This window comes from Oryctolagus cuniculus, chromosome 19 (genome assembly GCF_051225735.1).
Source record: "Oryctolagus cuniculus isolate XC-2025 breed Fujian yellow rabbit chromosome 19, ASM5122573v1, whole genome shotgun sequence".
Lineage (NCBI taxonomy): Eukaryota > Metazoa > Chordata > Mammalia > Lagomorpha > Leporidae > Oryctolagus > Oryctolagus cuniculus.
In genome coordinates, this window is record NC_142885.1 from 46,274,685 (window position 1) to 46,300,934 (window position 26,250).

Sequence of the window (26,250 nt, forward strand, 5' to 3'; positions counted from 1 at the left end):
TCCGGTGGGCTGGGTTACTCTCAGAAGGCCAGGTATCCCTTGGCGAAATTTTGTCCAGTTGAGAAGAGGTGCTGTAAGATAGGCAAGCATACAAGGACTATACAAAATATTGCTCCTATTTTAAACCATTTCCAGGATGGGAGCCAAGAGAAAACTGTGTCAGTCAGAGTATTTATTGTCTGTTCCACTGTTTTGACTTGACCTACCTTAAATGCTGCTATATTTTGAAGCTGTATTATATGTAGAGATCCCTTAGTAATGTTAGCCTCAAGATGAGCGGTTGCATTTACCCACTCTAGCCAGGTAGAATGGTTGTGTTTGAACATACCAGCTAGTTGTGTTGCATTAGGAATGGATAGATTGTTCCACGGAATGGTGGTAATGCAAACTCTTCCAGTAGTTTCACACTTGAGTTCTCTTTCCAAAGCTAGTGTGGTAATTATCTGTTCTATTTGTACCACGTGTGCTTCAAGCATTTGGAGCCCCATAGCATGTGTCTTAAGCAGTGCTGACTGGTCATCTAGCTGACCCTGCTGCTCCTGAATTATCTTCAGAAGGGACTCTAAAGCATCTCCCTGTATTTGGGTAGTGCTTAGAGCCAGTGCTCCAGTCACAGCACCAGCTACCGTGGCTGCTGACACTGCTGTAGTGACAATGGCTGCTGTTACTCCAAAGTCTCTTTTTTTGCACATTTTTGTGCATTTGTTTATTGGTATAGTCAAATCAGACATATTTACTGGCACATATGTGAAGGGAGTTGCCTTTACCACCATATATGCAGCCAAGAATGTTATCATTCTCTTTTCGCATTCCAGGTCCCTTATGTAACAATGGATCTCCTTTTTAGAATCTAATGGATGTGTGCATCTAGCATACAATACCTCCCCTTCGGTCCTGCATGTCCAGTTTCCTGGGTCTTCCCTTACTGGAGTTTTTACAAAATGTTTGTGGAACATTTCATATCCTGCCTGCCTGCCAAAAACAATGTGTTGACTGATTATTACTTGGAGGTCTGCATCTAATATACCTATGCTCTGAGCCATTTTTACAAATAAAAGAGACAGAAAACTCATCTCTAAATATTGACCATTGTATTTTATGTCTCGTTCATATACATGCTATATCCAAAGTCTGGAGTTGATAAATTTAGGGTATGTTTGATTCGTTAAGGTAGTAACTCTCATTTTCATAATAGAAGGAACACTCTACATGACTAATTCTCTCTAGATCCTTTTCTTGTCCCTCCCCTATTTGGACTCCCCTGTTTTGTTTGGAGGTCATCCACACTAAAGAGTCCTTTACAGCTACCTGGGAGCAATTGATATGCCCCTGAATCTTTGTTATAGTAAAACTAGGATCTATGTCATGGGCAAATGCAGTTTTCCATTCTGAGTAATCCATCCTCTCCTTAGTATTATTAACATACAGTTCTAAATATGAATGTTCTAACCCTAATAGGGTTAGATCTGGCCCTAAGAAAGGTATTTCTTGTGTGCACGTTGTTGCTACCCACAAAGTACAGTTAGGCTTTCCCCAGTAAAATTTGTGATCTCTGCTCAGGCTATATGTCTTATATTCTAAGCATTTAATTAAGGCAAATGGGGGTCTGGCCCACAGTCTACTTAATCCTGTTTCAAACATTGTTTGTTTCAACTCATCACATGCTTCATAAATAGTTCCTTCCAGTGGGCATCCTCTCATTGTGTAAGTTAAGGGGGTATTTTTCTTAATCTCTGTGATGTCTATACATTCCATGGATCCTGCATCAGTCAAAAGGATATACTTTGTTTTGTTTTGTTACTAGATTTAAGGGCCCTGTCAATTTTGGTACTACACCACTGCACGTCCAATTTGTATAATTTTTGTGTGCATGACAAGTATAATTACCGCATTCTACTTTAGACCGTTTACAGTTGCTACAGAAAAATTGTTCAATTAAATCTCTCCAAGGTCCCACCGATTCCTTAGCATGGGTTAACCAAGGAATAGTATAATTTTTTACTTTCGTCTTAATGAGGGATGGAGTGCCTGTGGGCTCACATCCTGACCTTGGTATGTTTGATTCACAGGTAAAGGGTACATTATTAATATCAGGGTGTGTATAGGCTGGTGGGTTTTCTACTAAGCCTAACATTTGTTCTTCTGTTTTTACCCTGGGCAATATAATGAAGATGATAATTGTCATTATTAATCCATAAGCTCTGAGCATAGGTAGTTCAAATCTTTCCCACAATCTCATTAAGTTACCTAATACTTTAAATTGTTTAAGTGTTTGCTTACCTTCAATTAACTTACCTTTATCTGGGTCCCATCTCTTTAATTCTTCTTTTACCTGTTGTAGATGTTCTTGTAGTCGGGCTGCTACTTCATCTTGTTGGTCCTCGGACAATCCCTCAAAAGGATTTACAAGTGGTGTATTTTCTTCCTCCTTAATTGTTTAAGTATATACTGTTCATAGAGGTCTTTAGCTTCTCTTCCTTTAATGTACATTTCTCTATTTGCTGCTGCTGTTGCCATCTCTGGAGTTCTTTAGTCCTAGCTCTGGAATATGAAATCCCTAATTCTTTCTGTAAAAAGCACAACTGACAGTGGTATCTACATTTCTTACAAACACATGAATTCTTTTGACAGGATAATTGCAATTGATATTCCATTAGTGCCTAATTGGAAATTCCCAAGTCCTGAGGTAAGACCAACACTTGTATATGTCCTTATATGCAAGAATATCCAAAGGTTCCTTTATGTGTGCATGCTTCAGAAGGAAAATCAATGGTTGTTACAATGTGTACGCTAAGGCTGACAATCTTTGCAGTGTTCCTTGAGGTGTTAAGCAGCACACCAAAAATACTCTACGTATCACACCTTCTTCCAATTTTCCTATTCTAATCACCTTTTTCCAATTTTTACTTTTCTTGCAAAACCAGCAACTAGTTGCCCTCGAAGCAAGCCCATACATTCCAGGTACCCATCATTGCTCTGCTAATGGTCTAACATCCCTGTCAAATTTCCCATATTTTCCATTTGCTGTTATTATAGTCCTAGGATCTTTGGTTGTTAGAATAGCACTAGTCCATGGCCAGTGATCATACAATTTTTCACTAGGTTTCCATGGGGGATTTCATATGGATCTTCTAATTTATAAGCTATACATATTTGGCTGTGGTCTATTCTTGTCCAATCTCTTACTTGTGTCTTCTGGAGCTGGAACTACCCTAACATGTCTTTGGGGCAAGCTAATAATCCCCTTTTCAGGTGTGTTGATCACTACTGCTCCTTCTCCTCTCCAAAGGATGATAGTGGGCCCTTTCCAGTCTTTACTGTTTGGTAATCTATAAAAGCAAGAATATTTTTCTGCATGTAGTTTTTGTAATGCTAGCTTTTGATTAGAAGCAGTCCATTGTTGATAATAATATCTCTCCATTGGGGTGTATCCTCCTATTCCTCCCCTTCTTTCTGGTTAAGAGCTATTAGTACCAACTGTAATTGAGCCTCAATAGTCTGTACCTCGTCCGTAAATTTGTCCATCATACTTTTCAATGTTTGATTAGCTCGCTCTATCTTTCCCTGGGGTTGTGGGCAATATGGAGTACCAGTTGTATGGTTGATGTTTAAATATTTACATAGTCCCTCAACAAATAACAGAGAAACAGTCTGCCTTACTCACCTTTCCAATGTATCTGAGTCCATCCAAGTCATGGCACCAATGATGCTGCAGGAATTTCAAGTCCATTCTTTGTCTCACAGCAATAAATAATCCCAACATGGATCATGAGATTGGGGGAGCAAAGCAAAAGTAGGTTTTGTTGAGAAAACGATACTCCTGCTAGCCAGGATGGGGGGAATAAGTGAGGGGTCCCATAAGGCCTGGGTACAGGAAGTTTAATTAGGGAGTGATATTAATGGATTCATTTTCGAAACAGAATCGGACACCACGTGTCTGTATCTTCTCGCTTGGGAAATGGTCATGACCCCTAACCATGAAAAAATGTTACCTTATTGACCATCTGAAAAATGGGACAGTATATTCCCTCTCTGCCTATAATTTCTCTTACTGCCTCCTCACCTTCCCTCCTCCCAGACAGGATTCCATGAATACCCCTTCATTGTTTCATTTCTCATATAAGGGCCCCTCCTCTTGGGCATTTCCCAAGAGGCTACTGAGAGGCCACTTTCTACTCTGGACTCGAGGGCTTTCCTCTGGGGCTGGCTGGATACAATACATCCAGGTGAAGAATTTGACGATCCTCCTGCCAATCCCCGGGCGACCCTTGCTCTTTTTAGCCTGAGTGTCTGAGGTCCCTGCCTCCTTCTCCTCCTCCTCTTCCTCCTCCTCCTCCTCTTCCTCCTGCTGCTGCTGCTGTTTGCCTGGGATGCTCTGTTTCTCTGATGCTGCCTGTGAGCAGCTCCTGACTTCTAAATCATCCTCACTGCTGTTGGTGCTCAGTGTGGTGGAGAGGGAGGTCAGAGGATCCTGGCTAAGGACTGCACAGGCAGTGGGGGTCCTTGTCAACATGGCCAGTTGGGAACTATCTATCCTGCAGGACTCACTGCTACTCATACTGGGAGTCCCATGGCAAGCATTCTGCCCCGATTGGTCTTCTGCAAGTATCAGTGGTTGGGAGCTGAGAGCAGCACACTCAGGGGCTCTGCTGTTGCAGCCTGATTGTCCCTGGAGGCAATGGAGAATGGGACTGCTTTGAACACTGGGGATGGCATGAGGCATGGGCTTCACTTTATTGCGGTGTTCTGAAGTCCTGGGGACAGGCACTGACTTGGAGCCTGGGTGGCAGGGAGCCTGCTTTATGGTCCAGCTGGAATCCCAGGTCCTCAAAAGACCTTAGAGCTTCAGGACCCTGAGGAGATACTAAAGTTTCCACTTCACTATGTCCATGTATTTCTTGCATGCTATAGCCCTGCTGTTGGGATTTCACCCAGTGTGGCACAGAAGACAAGGGGTCATCCCGTTCTTAAAGGCACAATTGAGAGCATAGGCCCCCTGGGAATTCCTGTATTTCCTGTTCACCTGGGGGAGAAACAGAAACTCTTCACTTGTTTCAGGTACTTCATGTCCTGCACTGAGCCACTGGTAGCCCATAGTGTCTCCCACTATGGGCCTCACCTCCGGGTCATGGGTCAGTAACCTTTCCAACAGGTTACTAAGCTCTAGGTTTACACAGGTGAGAATTTGGTAGTGTCCGGACAGGATGTTTTCCTTGAGCTGCACAAAATCCTCCCCGTCAAAAGGTAGTGACCATGTCACCATGGTGTACAGGACCACGCCCAGACTCCAGACATCAGCCTTGTACCCACTGAACTCCTCCTCTAAGAATTCCTCAGGGGCACAATACTCAAATGTCCCACACAAATCTTTCAGGTTTTCTCCATCAGCCAATTTGCAGCTGAGCCCCAAATCGGTCAACTTAATATTTAGATTGGCATCTAGAAGGAGATTTTCTAACTTTAAATCTCTGTGCATGATACGCTGCTCATGTCAGTAATGCACAGCTAATAAAGTTTGGTTAAACAGCCAATGTATCGCTTCATCCTGTAGGCAGCCTTGCTCTATCATGTACCACCTAAGCTCCCCACGATCACATACTCCATAAAAATGTAGGCTCTCTCTGTCGTGTGCCTTAGCTGCAACAGTTTTATAATGTGAGGGTGATGCAGCCCCTTCATTATTTCTGCTTCTGCCTGCTGCTCTCTACGGGGCAGCAGGTCCGATGGAGCTCCTCAGGGCCAGCCTAGGGAGCTCGAAGGCCTAGCGGGATGATGAGTGTCAGCGGCAAAGGAACTACACCAGAGCTGGGAGATCAGTCAATGCCCAGGGCGCAGCTGGGTTCTCAACTTTATTGGGAGGGGGAAAAGCTTTTATAGACACAAAAAGGGGGCTGTCCAAGGCACAAGGGAACCGAGCCAACCAGCTGAAAGGTCAGGCAGGACACGAGCCGGGCACGCCCTCAAGGGCCTATCACATATACTGTTCACGAGTACGGAAGTCTCCTGTCAGGCTAGGTACCTCCTCCGGGGGCCATCTTGAGTTGTTGGAAACGCTGCCACTGGAATGCCGAAGTGCAGCAAACTCGAGCAAAGGCTTAGTGGCCTTGTCAAGCGAAGGCTTAGTGGCCTTGTTTCCTTTTCAATTGGAGCCCCCCGCATCTCCCCCTTTGCTTTTACTTTGAGGGTAACTGTGCCTGTCTTAGGTTGTCTCCACCAGGAGCTGGAAGTTGCCTGTCACTGGAGAAGCCAGGAGGGAGGGCCTGGCCATCCCGTCTTAGGTCGACCATTCCTGGGGGATCTTACCTGTCATTGGCTACCAGTACCCTATTTAGGAGATGAGGGGGTAAGCGGAGAGGTTTGGCTAGTAACCCAGTGGGGTATCCTGTTGACTAACAAGGGCCTGGTACCTGACTTCCAGCTGGTCGACATGGGTTGAATGAAGCTGTTTTCTAACAAAGGAACCTAAGGCGTTAACCACACAGGGGCCTATGAGCAGAAGTGCAGTTATGGCAGTGATTGGACCAAACAACGGCAGGAGGTGGGGTAGCCACCCTCCCCACATCCCTCGCCAGCCATTGTAAGAGTCCATTAGTCGTCGCCGGTGACTTTCAAGGTTGTCTTGAAGTTGTTTAATTCGATCCTGGACAACTCCAGATTGGTTAACAAAAAAGCAGCGCTCCTCCTTGAGGAAGACACAAAGGCCTCCCTCCTTTGTCGTTAGTAAATCCAATCCTCTTCTGTTTTGAAGGACTACTGAGGCCAGGGAGGAGATCAGTTCCTGTAAGACTCTAAGCAATTGGGTTATTTCTTGCAGGTCCCCGACAACCTGAGAATGTAATCGGTTGTTGAGATAAAAGGCGGAGATCCCAGCCACACCAGTACCCATCCCAGCGGAAACACCCAACCCCACAAGCAAAGGGATAAGGGCCAGCGCCCGGGCTATCCGGGCTTTTCTGGAGAGGGGAATCGGAAGGGGCTCAGTAGCCAAGGCAATTTCAACCTGTGGAGAAGCAACAAGACAGGGGAGCAGATTTGATTGCCTCTCCTGGTACGGGTTAATAGATGCTGGCATAGGAAGGAAGCATTTCCGAGTGCACAGTAAGACTGATTAGGCAGTAGAGTTGCATTATCTATTTTTTTTTTTTTATTTTTGACAGGCAGAGTGGACAGTGAGAGAGAGAGACAGAGAGAGAAAGTTCTTCCTTTGCCGTTGGTTCACCCTCCAATGGCCGCCGCTGCAGCCGGCGCACCGCGCTGATCCGATGGCAGGAGCCAGGATCCAGGTGCTTTTCCTGGTCTCCCATGGGGTGCAGGGCCCAAGCACCTGGGCCATCCTCTACTGCACTCCCTGGCCATAGCAGAGAGCTGGCCTGGAAGAGGGGCAACCGGGACAGAATCCGGCGCCCCGACCGGGACTAGAACCCGGTGTGCCGGCGCCGCAAGGTGGAGGATTAGCCTATTCAGCCACGGCGCCGGCCGCATTATCTATTTTTTTTATGTTTTTTTTTTTTTTTTTTGACAGGCAGAGTGGACAGTGAGAGAGAGAGACAGAGAGAAAGGTCTTCCTTTACCTTTGGCTCACCCTCCAATGTCCGCTGCGGCTGGTGCGCTGTGGCCGGTGCATCGCGCCGATCCGAAGCCAGGAGCTGGGTGCTTATCCTGGTCTCACATTGGGTGCAGGGCCCAAGGACTTGGGCCATCCTCCACTGCACTCACGGGCACAGCAGAGAGCTGGACTGGAAGAGGAGCAACCAGGACAGAATCTGGTGCCCCAGCCAGGATTAGAACCCGGTGTGCCAGCGCCACAGGCGGAGGATTAGCCTATTGACCCGTGGCACCGGCTGTATTATCTGTTTTTTTTTTTTTTTTTTTTTTTTTTTTTGGACAGGCAGAGTGGATAGTGAGAGAGAAAGACAGAGAGAAAGGTCTTCCTTTTGCTGTTGGTTCACCCTCCAGTGGCCGCTGTGGCCGGCGCACCGCGCTGATTCAAAGGCAGAAGCCAGGTGCTTCTCCTGGTCTCTCATGGGGTTCAGGGCCCAAGGACTTGAGCCATCCTCCACTGCCTTCCTGGGCCATAGCAGAGAGCTGGCCTGGAAGAGGGGCAACCGGGAAAGAATCCGGCACCCTGACTGGGACTAGAACCCGGTGTGCCGGCGCCCCAGGTAGAGGATTAGCCTATTGAGCCGTGGCGCCGGCCTAAAGTCCCTGGCTTCTGCTTCAGCCCCTGGCTTCTGTCCCAGTCCCGGCCTTTGTAGCCACCTACAAAGAGGGGCACGGGACAGAGCTAGCCTTTAACTCCATCCCAATGAGCATAATAGGGGGTCTCCTTTGGTGAGGTATGCATAGCCAACAGCCTTGCCAGACAGGTAACTTGGAGGTGTTAAGCAGCTGGTAAGTAAGGTTAAGCGTCTCTAGTCAGGTCAAAAAGGGCTATATGGGCTATTTTCCTTTTCCACATTACTGATTAGCTGGGATGTATTTTTGCTTATTGAAGCACTTCCTCAGTGGGGGAGGAAGTAGGAGCAGGGATCCATACCTTTATTGTTCTAATGAGGCCCTATGGATCTCTTCCTTTCCCGCCCACTCGAATTCCTGCATCCTCTCCTGAGAGCCATTTAGGATCATCGGAATTTCTTATCTTATAGTTTACTGGGTTGCAAGCTCCTCTTTTACAGGAGCTCCCCTTTGGGCAGAGTAGCTCCAAAGGACTCTTAAGCGACCCTGTGTGTGAATGTGGGCAGCTCCAGTGGGGGCAATACCTTCCTGGCTATTCACATAGTCTCCCTTTTGTAATGTTTTCCAGCATATGTATTTATGGTTAGTTGCATAAGTTTTTCCCAATCTGCACAGGACCCCCACCTGGTGGTGGGTTGGCAGGCATCAAAGTAAAGCTCAGCTTCCTTTGAGGTACATTTGGAAGTGTTGAGGACTACTGGAGGATCGATCCCGATAGCCAAGATCCGAAATTCCCAGTGTCCCCCGCCGGATGACGTCTCACCAGGCGACAATTCCAATAGCAGGGTTGGGAGGACCGCCCCTGCAACAGGTAGCCACAGGTGTCTCATCATTCCTGTGAAAAAGAGAGAGAGAGATAAAGCCTCAAGAGGGCTGGGCTCTTGGATTAAGGTCATTAATAAGGTCAGTGGGGGGAAGGTGTTTGAGTCTCTGGCAGGGACCCAGATGGGCTTGTCTTCATTTTGGGGGAAGACACATCCAAAGCCTCTGCCTGCCGTTAGGAGGGGGTCAGGGCCCCTCCAGGCCCCCGTGAGGGGTCTCTCCATCGGACCTTGGACCTTAACAGTGGAGTACTTAAGAGTAGTTGTCCAGTGTCGCTGGAAAGGAGTGAGGTTGTCAGTCTTTGAAAAATTTAAAATATTTAAGGTGCATAATGCCATCTTTAGCTGGTCATGAGGGGGTGTTGCTCCCCCTTTTTGTTTTAAAAGTTGGGCCTTTAATGTTTTGTTTTGTCTTTCAATGATTGCCTGGCCCGCAGGGTTATAGGGGATACCAGTGATATGTTTAATTTCCCAATGTTACAGTCGAATTAGAGTTGAATTGCTCTTGCCACCCCAAAAACGCTCCAAGAGACCTTCTCTCATGTAATTAACAAAGGGTAAAGTTTATTGATGTTCCGACATGTCGGGGCCCCCGTCCCAGTACAGGCGAGCGGCCTCGAATAGTCTTGGGTTGGGGTTTTTATACACGTTTAAACAAAGAAAATCAATCATGGCGTAGAGCAGACAGTGATATAGAGTAAACAATTGATACAAGTTAAGTGATTTTACAATCAGTTGATTTATGAACACAGGGAGTATCAAAAAGCCTCCTATTGCCAAAAGGGAGGGCCACACAAGATTGCAGGAACTGCCTTGATGATACCTAGGAATGCAGCCGAATGGCGATAAGGGACACCTGGTGGGGTCAGGGTTCCAGGAGGCAAAGAGATATATGGTGACTTCTTCTATCTTACTTAGGTGAAACTAAGGTTATGCTCACATTGGGGTAATTTACTGACCAATTAACTTTATAGAGAATGGCTATGCAGAGCAAGTCTAAGGAGGTCAGGAAAGTTCACCAGAGGAGGTTGGGGGGGAGCGGCTTTTAACTTTTTAACCCTTCATTCCCCACTCCTCTTAGGCCAGGGTCTCTAATCTTAGAGACCATCTGTTTCCCCTTCTCCGTGTGTTACATATTGTTGATGAATTACCATGAGTTTAACATTTTCAGCTAGGGAGACTTAGTGAACCACAACTCAAATCATCCCTGTTGCTGAAGTCTGTCCCACTGTCTTTTCTCTAAGCGTTTACATAGTTGAGCCATGTTGTCCCTCGCCACCCCTGTCTTGTCTACATAGAAGCAGCATTCCTCCTTAAGGGCTGCGCATAACCCCCCCCTCCTCTATGAAAATGAGATTCAACCCCCGCCTATTCTGCAATACTGAAATGCAGATACTGGGCTGTATCTGGGAGGTTGTGGAAGATTTGTCAGGCAGAAGGGGTGGGGATCTCCACCTGGCAGGCCATCAGGTAGAAGGGGGCAGGGCAGGATGCAAAGGCCAGGCTTCCAGTGAAACATTGTCAGGATGACTGAGGTGCAGATGCATATGCTGGACACATTAGGCCTTTATGTCACACACACATAAGCTCATAACTGACTTTCTAATATTTTCCCCTCAAGAGGTAATACCCAAAATTCTTCCTTGGGATTATGGATGGAGTTCCGTTTTCTGTAACTTCTTCGAAGCTGGCATGTGGGCGTCGAGGGGGGTTTGGGTATTTCCTCTTGCTACCTGTCTTATGGTGTGCAACAGTGGCCTTGGAAAGACGGTGCCAGTCGGTCCAGAGGGCTGCTCAGGTAGTCCAGTGGAATGGGCTGGAAGCCTTGCCTGATGACCATTTGGAGTTTAACAGCTTTTAGTCTGTTAGAGACAAAACGAACAAGGGCATTAAAAACACACAGTGCAAAGAGAAGCATCAAGATTGCAGAAGTTATTGGGCCAAGGAGAGGAAACAGCCAGGATTTCCGTGACCAGATATCAGGGCAGAAATCCCAGCCCTGCTTTGCCTGGTCCTGGAGCTGTTTGGCTTTTTCCAGGAAAAGTACGAATTCGGATTTGTACCTGTCTAGTCTGATTGACCCAGAGACAACATTTTTCCTGGAACATGGCACAAATAGCTCTTGGAGCAGTAGTTAGCATGTTTAATTTTTTTTTTTATAACCTTTTGTGACTTCACACACCCTCTTCAACTTACTTGAAACATTCCATCATTTCCATTCCAGTCTAGAGTAAACTAGCCATCAGGATTCTTACAAACCATGTCCTTTCCTTATTTAAAAAGCTCTTTCCTTTTAAACCTTACTTACTAAGTACTTATTTTTATCCTTGTGATGTTTTCCATAGAGCCTGGTTGGCTCTTTCTGCCTTACCGGAAGACTGAGGTCTCCATGCAGAGTGAAGGTGCCTTACAAATCCCTTGTGTGATCTAGAGCTCTGGTTAAGGCAATTCTGCTAAATGAGCAAAAGTCCCTGGGGGCAGAGCACTCTTCAATAACGTGCCATGTCATAACTATTGCATACCCTGAGAAGCAGGTCCAGTCTGACAAAGCTGCTTCCATCTGTGACCCAAACCTCATCTGCGTTAGTCAGGGGGTTGTCTCTTGGGTCCCTTCTGCTGGCATAGATCAAGTCTATAGTCTCAGTACAGGAGTGGAGGGGACCATTTTCCCCTGGAACTGGCAGGGAGGGTTTCTTTAAGTTTAATACTATTGGATGGACTTTTAAGGCCTGGCTGGGTGTGTGAGGCCCAGACCTATCCATGAGGTGCTGTTAAGAGAATTGTAAGAGATGCAAATCTCCCTTAAGGGAGGCACCCTGTTGACTTGCATTACATGGCTGGACTAGGAGGAGAGCTGAATAGGAGGCTGATGGAAATAGGCAACTTGGATTTTACTGACCCTAGGCCATCCCCAATAGCAGTGGCTGGAGCTGGAAGCTGGGCAGAGCCAAAGGCTTTTTAGCTCGGGGCCACAGGGCCACAGGGTCTGCGGTTCTGAACCAGGAGTCCTTCGACACCCAGGGCAGTTCCATGTCCAGTAGCCTTGCTCTTGGCAGAGCTGACAGAAGGCAGTCGCTGTTACAACAGCTGCTTGCCCAATGCCCTGGCTCCTTATGTCAGCAACAGGCGCCATTTGGGGTGCATTGGCTTTGCTGGGTTTCCTTGACAGTGGATCACCGTGTAAAGCAGCCACTGATTGGCCTGTTGCCCATCCTTACATCGCTCCTGCTGATAGCTTGCTCCTCATTTTCCCGGTCTCTAACAAAGTGGACCAAGGAGGCAGCCTCTATGATGTCAGTCAAGGGGGTGCTCAACCCCGTCCCTGATTTTTGGAGTTTTTTTTTTTTTTTTAATATCAGGGTGAGCTAAAAAACTATGGTCATGGGCAAATTCTGACACTTAGTATTTTCCTGCGAGTTAAGACCATGCCCATGAGGAGAACTATGATCTTTTAGGTAAGATCAACTGTGGTGACCTGCTTGCATACTTTGAGGTCATCAGTACAACTTCCTATCTATCCCTCAATTTGGTTTAAAAGGGGAGTTCTGCCCATCTGCCACGCACACCGAAAAATCAACCTAGCTGTCACATTTTAACCTCTTATTCTGGCTATGTTGTTTGGTCCTCTATACTGTGACCAGGCATTATTATAGAAATGGTCAGTCATTCCTTACATAAGGTCTGGGGATCAAATTGTATATCACTGTGGAGAGTCCTGCAGAACAGTGGTAACTTCCCTTCTGGAAAAGAAAAGAGGAGAAGTGAGGCAGCGAGTCAGGTCTCTAGCCTGACTTCCTGGGATTTCAGATTTAACCAGCATTTAACCAGTGCTTACTGCGTAGCCTGACTTAGAGGAGAAATTGTGGCAGAGGTCTCTGCCATCCTTTGGCCTCCAGATATTTACCGTGTAGCCAGTGGGTTATGGGCCTGGGTCTCTGGGTTTTCACCGTGTAGCCTGTGGACACTAGAGCCTTTTTGGGCTCCTGGAACCCAGTTTTTTAGCATTTGCCACATAACCATCTCCCGTCATCTCTAAGTCTCTTTTGGCACACTTTTTCCCTTTTGGCTAGACCTCCATTTGATCTACATTTGAACTAGCAATGCCTGGTTGTTACACAATAAATTACTTAGGCAGAACATGAATTTTATGTCTTTTGTTGTCGAATAAACCAGAAATAAAAACCCTGAACATTAGAGTTAGTACACAAAATTATCACATAACTCAGAATAATTTAACAGAGTCAAAAAGAGCTTACAGGACCTAATTTTAGAAATGGCAGGGTAGCCAATTAAGCAGACACTGTTAAAATAGACATTACAGTTTTTGTGAAAACAGATTTTAAGATTTATGATTTAGACTATTTTTAAACATTTTAAAACTTTTTATGACTTGTTTACACCTCTGGAAACTTTACACCCGTAGTTACTTTTATATAGCCTTGAATTGTCATGTGTGGACAATCTATGAGAATACATGCTAACAAACTCAAACAGTCTCCCTTATCGAATTTGAGATGTTAAAAGTACACATAATACATTTTTCCAAGTTTTACTTAGTACTGATGCCTAGATGACTTAAGACACAGAGTTATTAATGAATACCATACCAGTATCTGAAATAGAAGTCAAAATTACATTTCCATGCTTTTAAGTAATATAAGGACAACACCTCCTGAGCAGCAAACATGGTCGCTAGTGCATGGTTACAACTTTGAAAAGATCTTTATCATTAAAAGAAACAAGTTTAAAGCACATCAAAGACATGTAAAACTGAGCAAGCAAGCCACTGAGCAAACCGAAGGGCATTTGCATTATCTCAATTTTCTGAACCAATCTGCATTGGCTTACTTTAGTTAACAACATAAAGGCTTGTATACACAGAATTTACTCTTATTTTTATAAGACTATTTTAGCTGGAAAGCAAAAACATGAATACAGCATAGGTCTGACACCATTTATAACATTTTAATACATTTTACATAGTCTGAATTGACTCAAGCAACTGTTACTTTAACAAATTCAGAGTCTCATCCTTTGAGAGTTCCAGGGATCCGACTGGAAGCCCAAAGTTGGAAGACTCGATTTAGAATTTAAGCTGTCAGAGTCAAACCATTTAGCCAAAATTAGTACATTTTTGATCAGTTGGGTAATCACTCAAACATTAAAAACAGATAAACAACGTAGTCTCAGTACTACAAATAGAAAAACATGAAACCTTCAAGACAAATGAAACTCTTATCAGCTAAGTCAGGGACAGCAGCACAGAAAAGAGCTGATAAAAACCCATTTACATTTTGGAATAACCTGTTAAGAATTTTTAAATTAAGACAACATTTTTAAAGTTTTTATTATATAGTTTAGAACAGTTGGTTCTGAATGGAATTTTCCCATAATGTGTCCCCCTTGGTTGTAAAGAACAAGAGATAAAGACCTCCGGAACAGGCACTGATCCGGAGTGAGATTGCTTCGCCCGCCTGGTGAACACGGAGCTGCAGGTTACGGCCCATTTAGACTCTGTAGCTGCAGGGCCGTGGAGCCACAAACACATTTACACCACACACACGCTGTTTTCCATTGCAGACACCAGGCAGGTCCCTGGTAGAGGGGCAACAGAAGCCCCCCCTTCCGCACAAAGGCGGGCCTGAGTACTGAGTGCCCCAGGGTGACTTACCGGGTCCTGAAGTCCAGGAGATCCATCCATTTGCCCCATTTGGTCGGCCATGGGGAGTCAGTCTGGGGGGACGGGTATGGCTCGGGGAGTTAGGATCCTGAGGAATAAGTCAGGAGGCGCGCCTTCCCATCCTCCGCCTGCCATTCCTGGGCCCCAGCTGAGTCCTGCAGGTTGAGGCTCACAGGGCCAGCTTTGTTTGAACACACAGGGGGTTTCAGCACTGGCTAATGGCACAGCAGGGGTTTCCCTGCTGCCTGTGAAGGGAGAGTGGAGGGATCTGCTGGCCCCTGGGGAGCTGCTTCTCTTAGCCTCTCCTGTGGCCCCCGCTGCCGGCCCCACAGCCAGGGCCGGGCGGCTGGTAGGGAGGAGGGAAAATCAAATCTTCAGAGTCGCCCTGTAAAACAGAATAGAGCGGCGCCGAGGCTGAAGTCTTAGTTTGTTTTATCTGCTTTGCTGGGACGGTCCTGGACGACTAAAATCTTTTTTTTAAGGTTGTTTCTGAGGGAGTAAAAGAGGCTTTAACCAGGAAAGGGAGTTTTTACCAGATCTTGCCAGACCAGGATGTCAAGGGTGCCCTTAGGCGCCCACCCTACTTCAAAGGTAGGCCAATCTGCAGAACAAAGGGTGGTTAGTCTCCCTTTCTAAGAGTTGTCTAAATCCGTCCCATTGTCTGAATTTCAGAAAGGCAAATACAAATAGCCAAAAACAAACACCAAAGAGACTCACAAAAAGGCACTGAACAAAACAAAAAAGACAAAAATGGAACATCGGCCTCACGCCTGGGAAGCGACCCGCTTCGTTCCTACAGAGGTGGGGAGCCTGGCCCCCTACAGAGTTCCAGATGGGGTCCGAGAACCACACTGACACACAGACACAGATACGAATGCAAGTTCCGGAACCACTTCAGAACCTGCAAATGCAGACTCTGGGACCACTTCAGAGTCTCGCAACAATGCAACACACAAAGACCTACAAACACAGACTCTGGAACCGCATCAGAGCCCTGTGACAATGCCCGCAATACAAATGCAAGTTCCGGAACCACTTCAGAACCTACAAATGCAGACTCTGGGACCACTTCAGAGTCTTGCGACAATGCCACACACAAACAGACAAACACAGACTCTGGAACCGCATCAGAGCCCTGTGACAATGCCGGCAATAAAAATGTGAGTCTGAAAACAGTTTATGCAATAGAAGTAAAACCTGAAAGAGAAAGGATGAATACTGATGCTGGCACCAAATTCCCGACCGCGGGAATTCCAGATGGGAGTTTCGCTGAGCGTCCTCAGTCTCCCGGTCCTCCCGAGGCGTCCCTCGAGGCTGTAGCGTTGTGGCTTCCGGGCACGTCTGCCAGCCCAACGTCTACCGTGCCAGCCCGAAACCGCTTCAGGCCTGAACCAGATACAGAAACAGAAATGCACGTGCACAGAGTCCCTATCCTTTAGGCGCCTTTACTTACCCCGAGAGATGTCCATTGGAGATGTCCGTGGGCAGCAGAGCCATCTCGGTGGAACCTCCATATGTTACAGTCGAATTAGAGTTGAATTGCTCTTGCCACCCCAAAAACGCTCCAAGAGACCTTCTCTCATGTAATTAACAAAGGGTAAAGTTTATTGATGTTCCGACATGTCGGGGCCCCCGTCCCAGTACAGGCGAGCGGCCTCGAATAGTCTTGGGTTGGGGTTTTTATACACGTTTAAACAAAGAAAATCAATCATTGCGTAGAGCAGACAGTGGTATAGAGTAAACAGTTGATACAAGTTAAGTGATTTTACAATCAGTTGATTTAGGAACACAGGGAGTATCAAAAAGCCTCCTATTGCCAAAAGGGAGGGCCACACAAGATTGCAGGAACTGCCTTGATGATACCTAGGAATGCAGCCGAATGGCGATAAGGGACACCTGGTGGGGTCAGGGTTCCAGGAGGCAAAGAGATATATGGTGACTTCTTCTATCTTACGTAGGTGAAACTAAGGTTACGCTCACATTGGGGTAATTTACTGACCAATTAACTTTATAGAGAATGGCTATGCAGAGCAAGTCTAAGGAGGTCAGGAAAGTTCACCAGAGGAGGTTGGGGGGGAGCGGCTTTTAACTTTTTAACCCTTCACCAACACTTTAGAAAAGTAGCAAATGAGGTGCTGGTAAAACAAGGTCCATTATCAGTTTTAATTTGTTTAGGAATGCCAAGAACCGCAAAGCATTGTAATAGATGATTGTTAGCGTGTTTAGCCTTTTCGCCTTTGTAGGCTGTAGCCTAGCAGGCGTGAGAAAAGGTGTCAACAGTTACAAAAATATACTTAAGCTTTCCATAAGAAGTGAAATGGGTGACATCAGTTTGCCAGGTGGTTGGGCGCCAGTCCACGAGGGTTGACCCTGGGCCCCTGTAAGGGAGGTAGCTGTAAGGATGGTGAGCAGGACTTACAAGTTGACGATTTTCTTTAATTCTTTAATTGGGATATGGGGGTATCGATGTTGTAAACCCCTCCAATTGACATAAGGTCGTGAAAGGAGATAGCCTCATCTTGTGTAAGGTAGCACTGGGATGAGGACGCTAATGCATCCGCAATGGCATTACCTTGAGACAAAATATCCGGGAGGTGGACAAGGCTTTGTCCTTTACTTTAGAAAGTTTCTGGTTTGAATCCTTAAAGGAGTGATAGGGTTATCATCAAGTTTAATGTGTGAACAAGGGAGGTTGGGGAGTGGATTGGCCACGTAAAGACTGTCAGTAAACAGGTTAAAGGGTCCCTGTATTGTTTTCAAGACCAGGACAATGGCATAAAGTTCCTTGAATTGGGCCGACATTTGAACATAATGAACTACTTTTTTTGGCACTTCCTGTCCCTGCATATGGGGCGGAAAGACAGCAATTGCTGCTCCTATTTTTCCCCGTCAGTGAACACAGTGTGAAAGGATGGGTCAGCTTCAGCCAAAAATAATTTGGGTAGTATCCAGTCAAGTTTGGAGAAGGAGTTCATCCATTTATAGGGGCCACAGTGGCAATCAGTCTTCCTCGGGAAGCCTTCTAGAGAAATTGCAATGCGGCTATTGTTTCGTTGTAACCACTCGAAATCAGTGGACCAAAACGGTACAACAAGGGTATGTGGCTGATGACCAAAGAGACGATCAGACAGGTCCCTACCCTTTATGATGCAGTCAGCGAGGTGGTCTAGGGCGGCACAGATCTGGGGGGCCCCTCCCATGGACAGATGAACCCAGTGGATGAGCTCTCCATCTTGAGCCAAAAGGCCGGTGATGAGGGATTTTCTACTGAAGATATAGAAGAGTAGGGGCGTGGAAGGGTCATAACGCCTTAGGCAGGAACAATCTATATAGCCTGTTGGAGCTTAAGGAGAATGTGTTGGTGTGTTTTTTCTAAAGTAATAGTCTTATACAAGGTACCTCCCTTAAGGAGGTCAAACAGGGGAGTAAGCTCCTTGGTTCGAATAGGGATCCAAGGTCTCATCCAGTTAATTTCCTCAAGGAGTTTTTTTTAACTGAGATAAAGAATAGGTTTGTTGGATCTGAAGCTGTGGTCGAGTGGGGGAGACCGTATCTAGTTCTCTTTTTTTTTTTTTTTGACAGGCAGAGTGGACAGTGAGAGAGAGACAAAGGTCTTCCTTTGCCATTGGTTCACCTTCCAATGGCCGCCACGGCCGGCGCGCTGCAGCTGGCGCACCATGCTGATCCAATGGCAGGAGCCAGGTACTTATCCTGGTCTCCCATCGGGTGCAGGGCCAAAGTACTTGGGCCATCCTCCACTGCACTCCCTGGCCACAGCAGTGAGCTGGCCTGGAAGAGGGACAACCGGGACAGAATCCGGCGCCCCGACCGGGACTAGAACCCAGTGTGCCGGTGCCACAAGGCAGAGGATTAGCCTATTGAGCCGCGGCGCCAGCCATATCTAGTTCTAAGACAGCCCCAAAAACCTTAAAGGGGGGTACCTTTTGAACCTTTTCAGGGGCAATCTGGAACCCATGTTTAGTTAGCAATTGTAAACAGGAGTATCTGGGGACCTGGGAAGATCCAATCTGTATCTGGGGACAAAGAGGGACTGCTGCAGAGTTCTCGTCCCATCCGTAAGGTCTTTGGTCTCCTTCAAACTCCCGGAGGTTTGGCCTCGGAGCAGTTGATACCTTCTGTAATACGACCATCTAAATCTGTCCGTGGAAGTTCTGTACGGGCCCGTGTTTTGTCCCCCCCCCCCCCCCCCCCGGTGCTGCACAGTCTCCTCCCTGCCCCAGTTCCGCCCCTTGGGCCAGTTCCTCATGGTGCCTCGCCTTGGCCCAGCGCGTAGTAGCCGACTTAGAACTGGTGTGGACCAGGGGATTCCAACTGTTTAATTGAAACAAAGCATAGCGAGGGCCGGTGGCGTGTGTTGTTGCAATGTGATTTCTGCCCAGTGCTCTGAGTGTGATAGTAAAGAAATTCAGTGAAGTGTGGAGAAGCCAGCGGGAGCCCTGAGGGCCATCTGCGGCATCCGGTGAGCTCTTGCTGGCCCTCAAAAATCCGGGGAAGAGGGTGTAAATCTCTCGCCAGGCCATGCCCATATCTCCAGCAGGTCTCCAAGGTGAACAGCCATCTGGCATGTTGGAACAATGTAAATGTTAAAAAGGAGAATTACAGTTGGGTTAATTTCTGTAAAGGAAAGGCTCCATGTCTATCACCAGGCTCTGTTGGCTGGTCTCAAAGTGGCAGCATGCAAGATTGGCACAAAATTCGAATTTGGCCTTAGAGACTGGTGTGGACTGGGTAACTCTCCTCCTGCTTGCCTTATCTCAGAATTTGAACTTCACCTTAGAACCAGGTCTGGTGCAAAGTCTACTCTCCCTGTCTTATCAATGAAACAAATCGTGTCTCCCACCCTTCTGATGGCTCTTCTGTTTTATCTCGTGCAAGCCAGAAGATATTGCTTTGTAACTTGCTGAACTTATTTTGCAGTTTGTTTTAACAAATTTCTGGGTGGTCAGTACTCAGTGAAACAGTAAGGTAATTAGCACTTGTTTTAGATAAATACAATTTTAATTTTAATTAAATTCAGATACAGATATATAATATCAGCATCTTAAGTCATTTAGGTATAACTGCTAATTTAAATTGGGTAAAGACAAATGAGATAAGTGTCCAAATGTAAACTTTGGTACTTTCAACACCTTATGTTCTATAGAAAAACTGTTTGAATTTGCTAACATGTTTTCATAGATTGTCCATATTAAAAATAGTTCAACATCACTTAAAAGTAATTAATGCTGAAATTTGATATGTTACCTTGTTTAAAAATGTGGTCTTGATTTAAAGATTTTTAATAGGTTATTTCAAAATGTAAAGCAAGAAAATTGACAGATGAAAAACATCACAAGTATAAAAATATTATGTTTCAAGTAAGTTAAAGAGGGTGTGTAAAAGTCACAAAAAGTTATAAGAAAAAAAATTTTTGGACACGAAAGCTATTACTGATTCTCTATTAGAGCAAAAAGTTAATCTGTTGTGTTCTCTTGATGTCTCTGTTAAATTCTAATTGTTTAAAAACAACTGAGTTTTTAGTAAGAGCTATGGGTTATTTAAATATGTGCTTATTTTCAAACCTTTTAATAATCACCTTGTAACAATGATCAAATTTGGCCTGTATTATGTCATGATATAAAATAGTATTGATACATATCTGAAAATTATAAAGTCTGGTAATCTAGCATTACTAAACATAATGGTCATCTTGGTGAAGGGGCCCCAGAGGCCTAAAAGAGTTAAGTGTGCCTTGTAAAATCCTACAGGTGCTTTCAAAAATGCTATGTAAAGTAAATAAGTGTCTCTTCTTGGTTAACAGGTTTGTAATTTTAAATATGACAACGTAAGGTCTTTTGTCATCCACAGTTTTGTATATCAGATTTACTGCTCATAAAACTAAAGCGTTGTTGGTTCTGTGTTTAACTGTCCTCCTATAGGTTGCAATGGACTTTTTCCAGCTACATCTGTTGTATTCAGTACTTTGGGATGACTCTCTAAACTGATAAAGCCAATAATGTATTGCAGGTACCAACTGGGAAAAAAGTATAGTTAACTGAGGTTACTAAGATCAGAAAGTAATTCAAATCAATTGGTGATTTATAAAAAAGGTTATAGATTCTAACAACTATCACTGAAACTGCTTTATTGTTCTGATGTATGTGACCCTGTAGTTTGCTGTGAAACTAAATGCATCTAACTAATCAACTCCTCTGTATCATTTATGTATGTTTTTCTAATGTCTCTGCTGGTCTAAATGTTCTGTATACAAGAAAGTTATTTCAAGTGTTACATATTGCTGTAGAGCTTGATTATATTGTAATCTGTAACAGAATGTTTCCCGTAAATTTAAAAGGCTAAAGTTGATCGAAAATTCGTGTAACCTAAACCTTTGTAAACTTGTTAAAAGAAAAAAAAAACTGAAAATATTTTATATACTTGTGCATAAATTTGCTGGTTAAACAAGCTACAGCATGTTGGGTATTTAAGAGATGTTTCCGAGTACATGTATTCTTAAAATTTGTGAAGGACATTGGGCCTTCTGGTAGGTGTTTTCCTAAGTTGTTGTCTAATAATTGAATCTGCTTGCTAAGTTTATTTCATTTGCTATTACTCTTAAAATATTTGTGTATGAAAGAACTGCCCTGCCTTTTTGACCCTGTTGCCATGTATGATTATTCCTTGTGAGATTACTTAATTACTTGGATTAAAGACTAGCGTAGAAAATTAAAGCCACTGCCAGGCAACACCACACAGAGTAACGTATCTGTTTTGCCTCTGGTGGTGCAAGGTTTTTTAAGCATGGCTGGTAACTGGTAAGATTTTGTAGTGACAGTCTGGCAATATCCTTGCATAGCTATTTGGGTAAGGACATAAGTCAGTTCTGTTAAAGGTCAACCATGTTCAGAAATCAGAGTAGCTCAACCCAGCTAAATATTTATAAGAAACATGCCTATAACTCTGGACTTCTAGTCTAGACAACAAAAATTAGAGGTGGGACTGAGCACTCCTTTGACTTGCATTCTCTGGTCTACTTTATTTTTTTTATTTATTTTTTTTAATCTTTTATTTAATGAATATAAATTTCCAAAGTACGACTCATGGGTTACAATGGCTTCCCCCCCCATACCGTCCCTCCCACCCACAACCCTCCCCTTTCCCACTCCCTCTCCCCTTCCATTCACATCAAGATTCATTTTCGATTATCTTAATATACAGAAGATCAGCTTAGTATACCTTAAGTAAGTATTTCAACAGTTTGCTCCCACACAGAAACATAAAGTGAAAAATAATAGATGATTTTTTTTAATGATGATGAAATCAGATCAGACCTATTGTCATGTTTAATCCCAGTGAGAGTCACGTTGGGAATTGATAATTTCTTTTTTTTTTTTACAGAAGATCAGTTTAGTGTACATTAAGTAAAGATTTCAACAGTTTGCACCCCCATAGAAACACAAAGTGAAATATACTGTTTGAGTACTCGTTATAGCATTAAGCCTCAGTGTACAGCACATTAAGGACAGAGATCCTACATGAGGAGTAAGTGCACAGTGACTCCTGTTGTTGACTTTACAAATTGACACTCCTGTTTATGGCATCAGTAATCTCCCTATGCACCAGTCATGAGTTTCCAAGGCTATGGAAGCCCCTTGAGTTCTCCGACTCTTATCTTGTTTAGACACGGTCATAGTCAAAGTGGAGGTTCTCTCCTCCCTTCAGAGAAAGGCACCTCCCTCTTTGAAGACCTGTTCTTTCCACTGGGATCTCACTCACAGAGATCTTTTTGCCAGAGTGTCTTGGCTTTCCATGCCTGAAATACTCTCATGGGCTTTTCAGCCAGATTCTCTGGTCTACTTTAACAAGAACCAGGAGGAAAAAAAAACTGGACATCAGAAGCAATGTGAAGATGGATGGCAGGCCTATTACAGGCAGCCGTGTACAGTGATCTGCCCTCAGGGAGACCCAATAGGCCAGGCCACTGCAGTGGCTTTTGATGTGGTAAGCCTGGGCTTCAGCAGAAGTCAGCTTATAAAGAGCCCTGGCAGCTCTGCCAGCCAGGAGTTGGATCACTGGAAATGGACCTGCCCAGCAATCGAAGGACTTCAGGTCAGAGCCACAGATCTTATTGGCTCTAAGCTGAAAATCCCTTCACGTAGCTCAGCCTTCAAAGTGACCACCACTGTTGAGAGAATGGCCAAGTAGGGTCAGTAACATTGCAGACAGAGCTTTAAATTTGCTGTTGGAGATGCCACCTACCTTTACCTGGCCAGCTCTCCTCCCAGGCCAGGTAAGTAATGAAAGTCAACAGGGTGCCTTCCCCAAGGAGGTTCACACCTCCCTTAAAATGTACCCTATGTAAAAAGATAGATAGGTCTAGTGTTGCCGTTGATTTCTCAACAATGTTGCAGTGGATTGGTTTCTGAGAGGAGCAGGGTGGTGGGGGCAAGAGGCGTGGAGTCACCAGGCAGACCCCGGGGTGAGTCGGGTGAAAGCAGGCTTGAGGCGAGCAGCTGGCAGACTCGTTTATTTCAGTTGGTACAACATCTTATATAGTCAAGACCAGACAGTCTGGTCAAGGGGCGGTCTATGCCCCAACCAATCACAGCCTGTTGCCAGGAAGTTTCCAAAGCCATTCCTGAGTAACTGACGCTCGCTTGCCAGTGGCCACCTTAGCATGACCTTCTCATTCCACCACATTTCCCCCTTTTCGTTTATTTTTGAGCAATGGGATGCATGACTCTTGGTCATACCATTGTTGACCCCGTTTCCATGTGGTCTTAGGTTGTCCCCCAGGGGATCTTACCCGTCATTGACTAACCAGTGCTCAAATCGAGAGATCACAGGATTGCTTGCTCAGATAGGGGTAGGGATGAGGAATAATGGTTATCAGGAATGGCATGACCGCACACAGGCTGTGGGCCATTTGAGTGGCTGACCAAAGCTAGTGGGGTACAAAACAGTAACAGATGTGGCTATGGGCAGTTTCTCAGGGTAGGATGATAGGGCAGGTGCGTCTGCTAAAAAGGCGGATTCTCAGTCTTGTTCAGCTGGTTCTTGTTGGCTGTCAGTTGCAGGCTTGATGTTTCTGGCTGGTACCCAAATAGGCTGTTCTGCGTTCTCTGGAAAGACACAAGCATATCCTCGACCTTTGGTTAGCAGAGGGTGTGGTCCTTTCCATTCTCCTGTCAGGGGGTCTTTCCACCTAACCATAGGGGCTGGGGTCTGGGATGGAAAGGATCCCCAATGTTTATAAGCTGGGCTGATCCCTGGGGAATCAAAAGTAAGAAAATTGATAGTGAAAAGGACCTCAGTCAAAGCAAGCTATGGGTCTGAGGGCATATGATTATTTTTTTGTCTTTGTAAGAGATCTTTAATCGTCCTATGAGTTCTTTCAGTAATTGCCTGTCCCTGTGGGTTGTATGGGATACCTGTGGCAGACTGTATGTTCCAAGATTTCAGGAAGGAATTAAATTCCTGTGATGTATACGCTGGCCCGTTATCAGTCTTTATGGTCCAGGGGACACCAAGGACCAGCATGGCTGATTTCACCACCTTTATCACATTACTAGCCTTTTCTCCGGATTGGGCTGTTGCAAATACAGCCTTTGAATAAGTATCTACCACCACATGGACAAACTTAAGTTTACCAAAGGAATTGATGTGGGTGACGTCCACTTGCCATAGTTTATTAGGAGCAAGGCTTCGCGGGTTTACTCCTGCTTGTTGCAGTGGGCCTAACGGGGCGAGGGGTGCACAATTCTTGCAAGAGTGCACTAGGTATTTGCATTGGCTCATTGTTAGCTCTGGGAAAAGCAATTTTATGTTGCTTGCTGACATATGAAATTTTTGGTGTAAAATACGGGCTTGTTCTAAGTGTCCAATGGAAGCCGTGTTGCAGGAGATAAGACGATCAACCTTTCTGTTGCCTTGGAAAATAAAGCCAGGTAACCCAGTATGTGATCTTACGTGTGAGATATACCATGGGTATTTTCTGTTCTCAATTAGCTCTTTAAGTGTTGTGAACATCTGGTCAATTGGCTTACTGGTCGGGTTAAAGACTGCAAAAGGGATCATCTTTGCTACCTGTACTGAGTATTTGCTGTCCGAAAATATATTTACCAGTCCATCTTGGCTAAGGAGTAGAACCTTGACTATTGCTTTTATTTCTCCCAACTGTACTGATCCCCCATGGGGTTCTACATGGATCTTAACTTTTTCTGTTAAAGATTTGATCACTATTCCAAAGAGTGACTTGTTGGCATCCGTAAACGCACATGGTGCCATGGGTATAGGTTGATTAGCAGGGAAAGCATGTTTTGGATAGTCTGTTTCTAAGGTTTCTAGTGTCTGGAGTAGCCTATCTGCTGGCAGGTGATTGTCAATCTGTCCTGGAAAATTTATCATTAAAGTTTGAAAGAGCGTGCTATTCTGCATCAGTGTCTACAGTTCTAATTGTCATAGTGGTAGGACCACTGTGTCTGGCTCTGTGTTAAATATCTTATTGGTATAATATCTTAATTTAAGTCCCATCATAAGGATGGCATCTACTTTGTTTGCTATTTTAGGACAATCGCTCCAGGCTATGTGCACCCAAAAAAGTGGTCCGTGTTGTTGCCAAATAACTCCTAAGGGGGCCTTGAGGATAGCTATGGTTATGGCAAATAGAGGCACCTGAGGGTCATATCTAAAGGTTTTTAAATTTGACAACTGGTGTTAATCTTTTCTATAGTGGATTTGGCTGCAGGTGTCAATGTGATTTTTGAGGAAGGGCTGTTTCCCTTAGTCAGTAAATCGTATATAAGTTCTGCAGGTGTTAGGGGAAGGAAGGGCTTCAGCCAATTGATTTGGCCACATAGTTGCTGAAGTTCATTAAGTGAGTATTTGTGCTTGACTTTTAGGTTTGGGCCCATTGGAGATATATGGGAGGAGATTTGATAACCCAAGAATTGAAAGGGAGGAAAATGTTGTACTTTTTCTGTGGCAATAGACAAACCCAGGAATTGTAAATTTCTTACTGTCTCACTTAGACAGGTATTTAGAATTGCTGCATTCTTGTGAGCAAGTAAGATATCATCCACATAATGTATGACCAAGCACTGATCTTTAAGTGTGCTGGTTGCATGAGAAACGTATCTTTGGCAAATGGCAGGGCTATTTTTCATGCCTTGTGGGAGTACTGTCCACTGGAATCTTTTTGCAGGGAGCTGGAAATTGGGCTCCCATACTGTAAAGGCAAAGTAAGCCTTATCCTGCTCTAATGGGAATGGAAAAGAAGCAATCTTTGATATCAATGGTAACTATGTGATATCCATTAGGAATGGCCCCTGGATGGGGAATGCCAGCCTGGAATGTTCCCATCTTTTTTATATTTTTGTTAATAGCTTCTGAAATCCTGTAGAAGCCTATATTTTCCCTGTTTCTTTGGTATCACAAAAATGGGCATGTTATGAGGGCTAGTGGAGGGTTCTATGTGTCCCTTTTCCAATTGTTCCTGTACCAGTTCTTTAAGGA

General features: G+C 44.9%; 2 long non-coding RNA genes across 4 annotated transcripts in view; one reads left to right on the forward strand and one right to left on the reverse strand.

Annotated features, from left to right (window-relative positions):
• Positions 1-26,250, forward strand: part of LOC127488597 (uncharacterized) — a 107,342-nt gene that overhangs the window by 77,113 nt on the left and 3,979 nt on the right. Inside the window, exon 4 of one of the 3 annotated variants that reach the window (XR_016226393.1) lies at positions 816-2,399. The exons of the other annotated variants lie outside the window; for them this stretch is intronic. This is a non-coding gene — a long non-coding RNA (uncharacterized LOC127488597). Of the gene's footprint in view, positions 1-815; positions 2,400-26,250 lie in introns of those variants that run through there. 3 annotated transcript variants of the gene reach the window in all.
• On the reverse strand, positions 7,894-17,523 carry LOC149120546 (uncharacterized). Its single transcript, XR_016226353.1, has 3 exons — positions 14,728-17,523; positions 12,731-12,796; positions 7,894-10,918 (listed from the first exon to the last, which is right to left on the reverse strand). It is a non-coding gene; the product is annotated as an uncharacterized LOC149120546 (long non-coding RNA).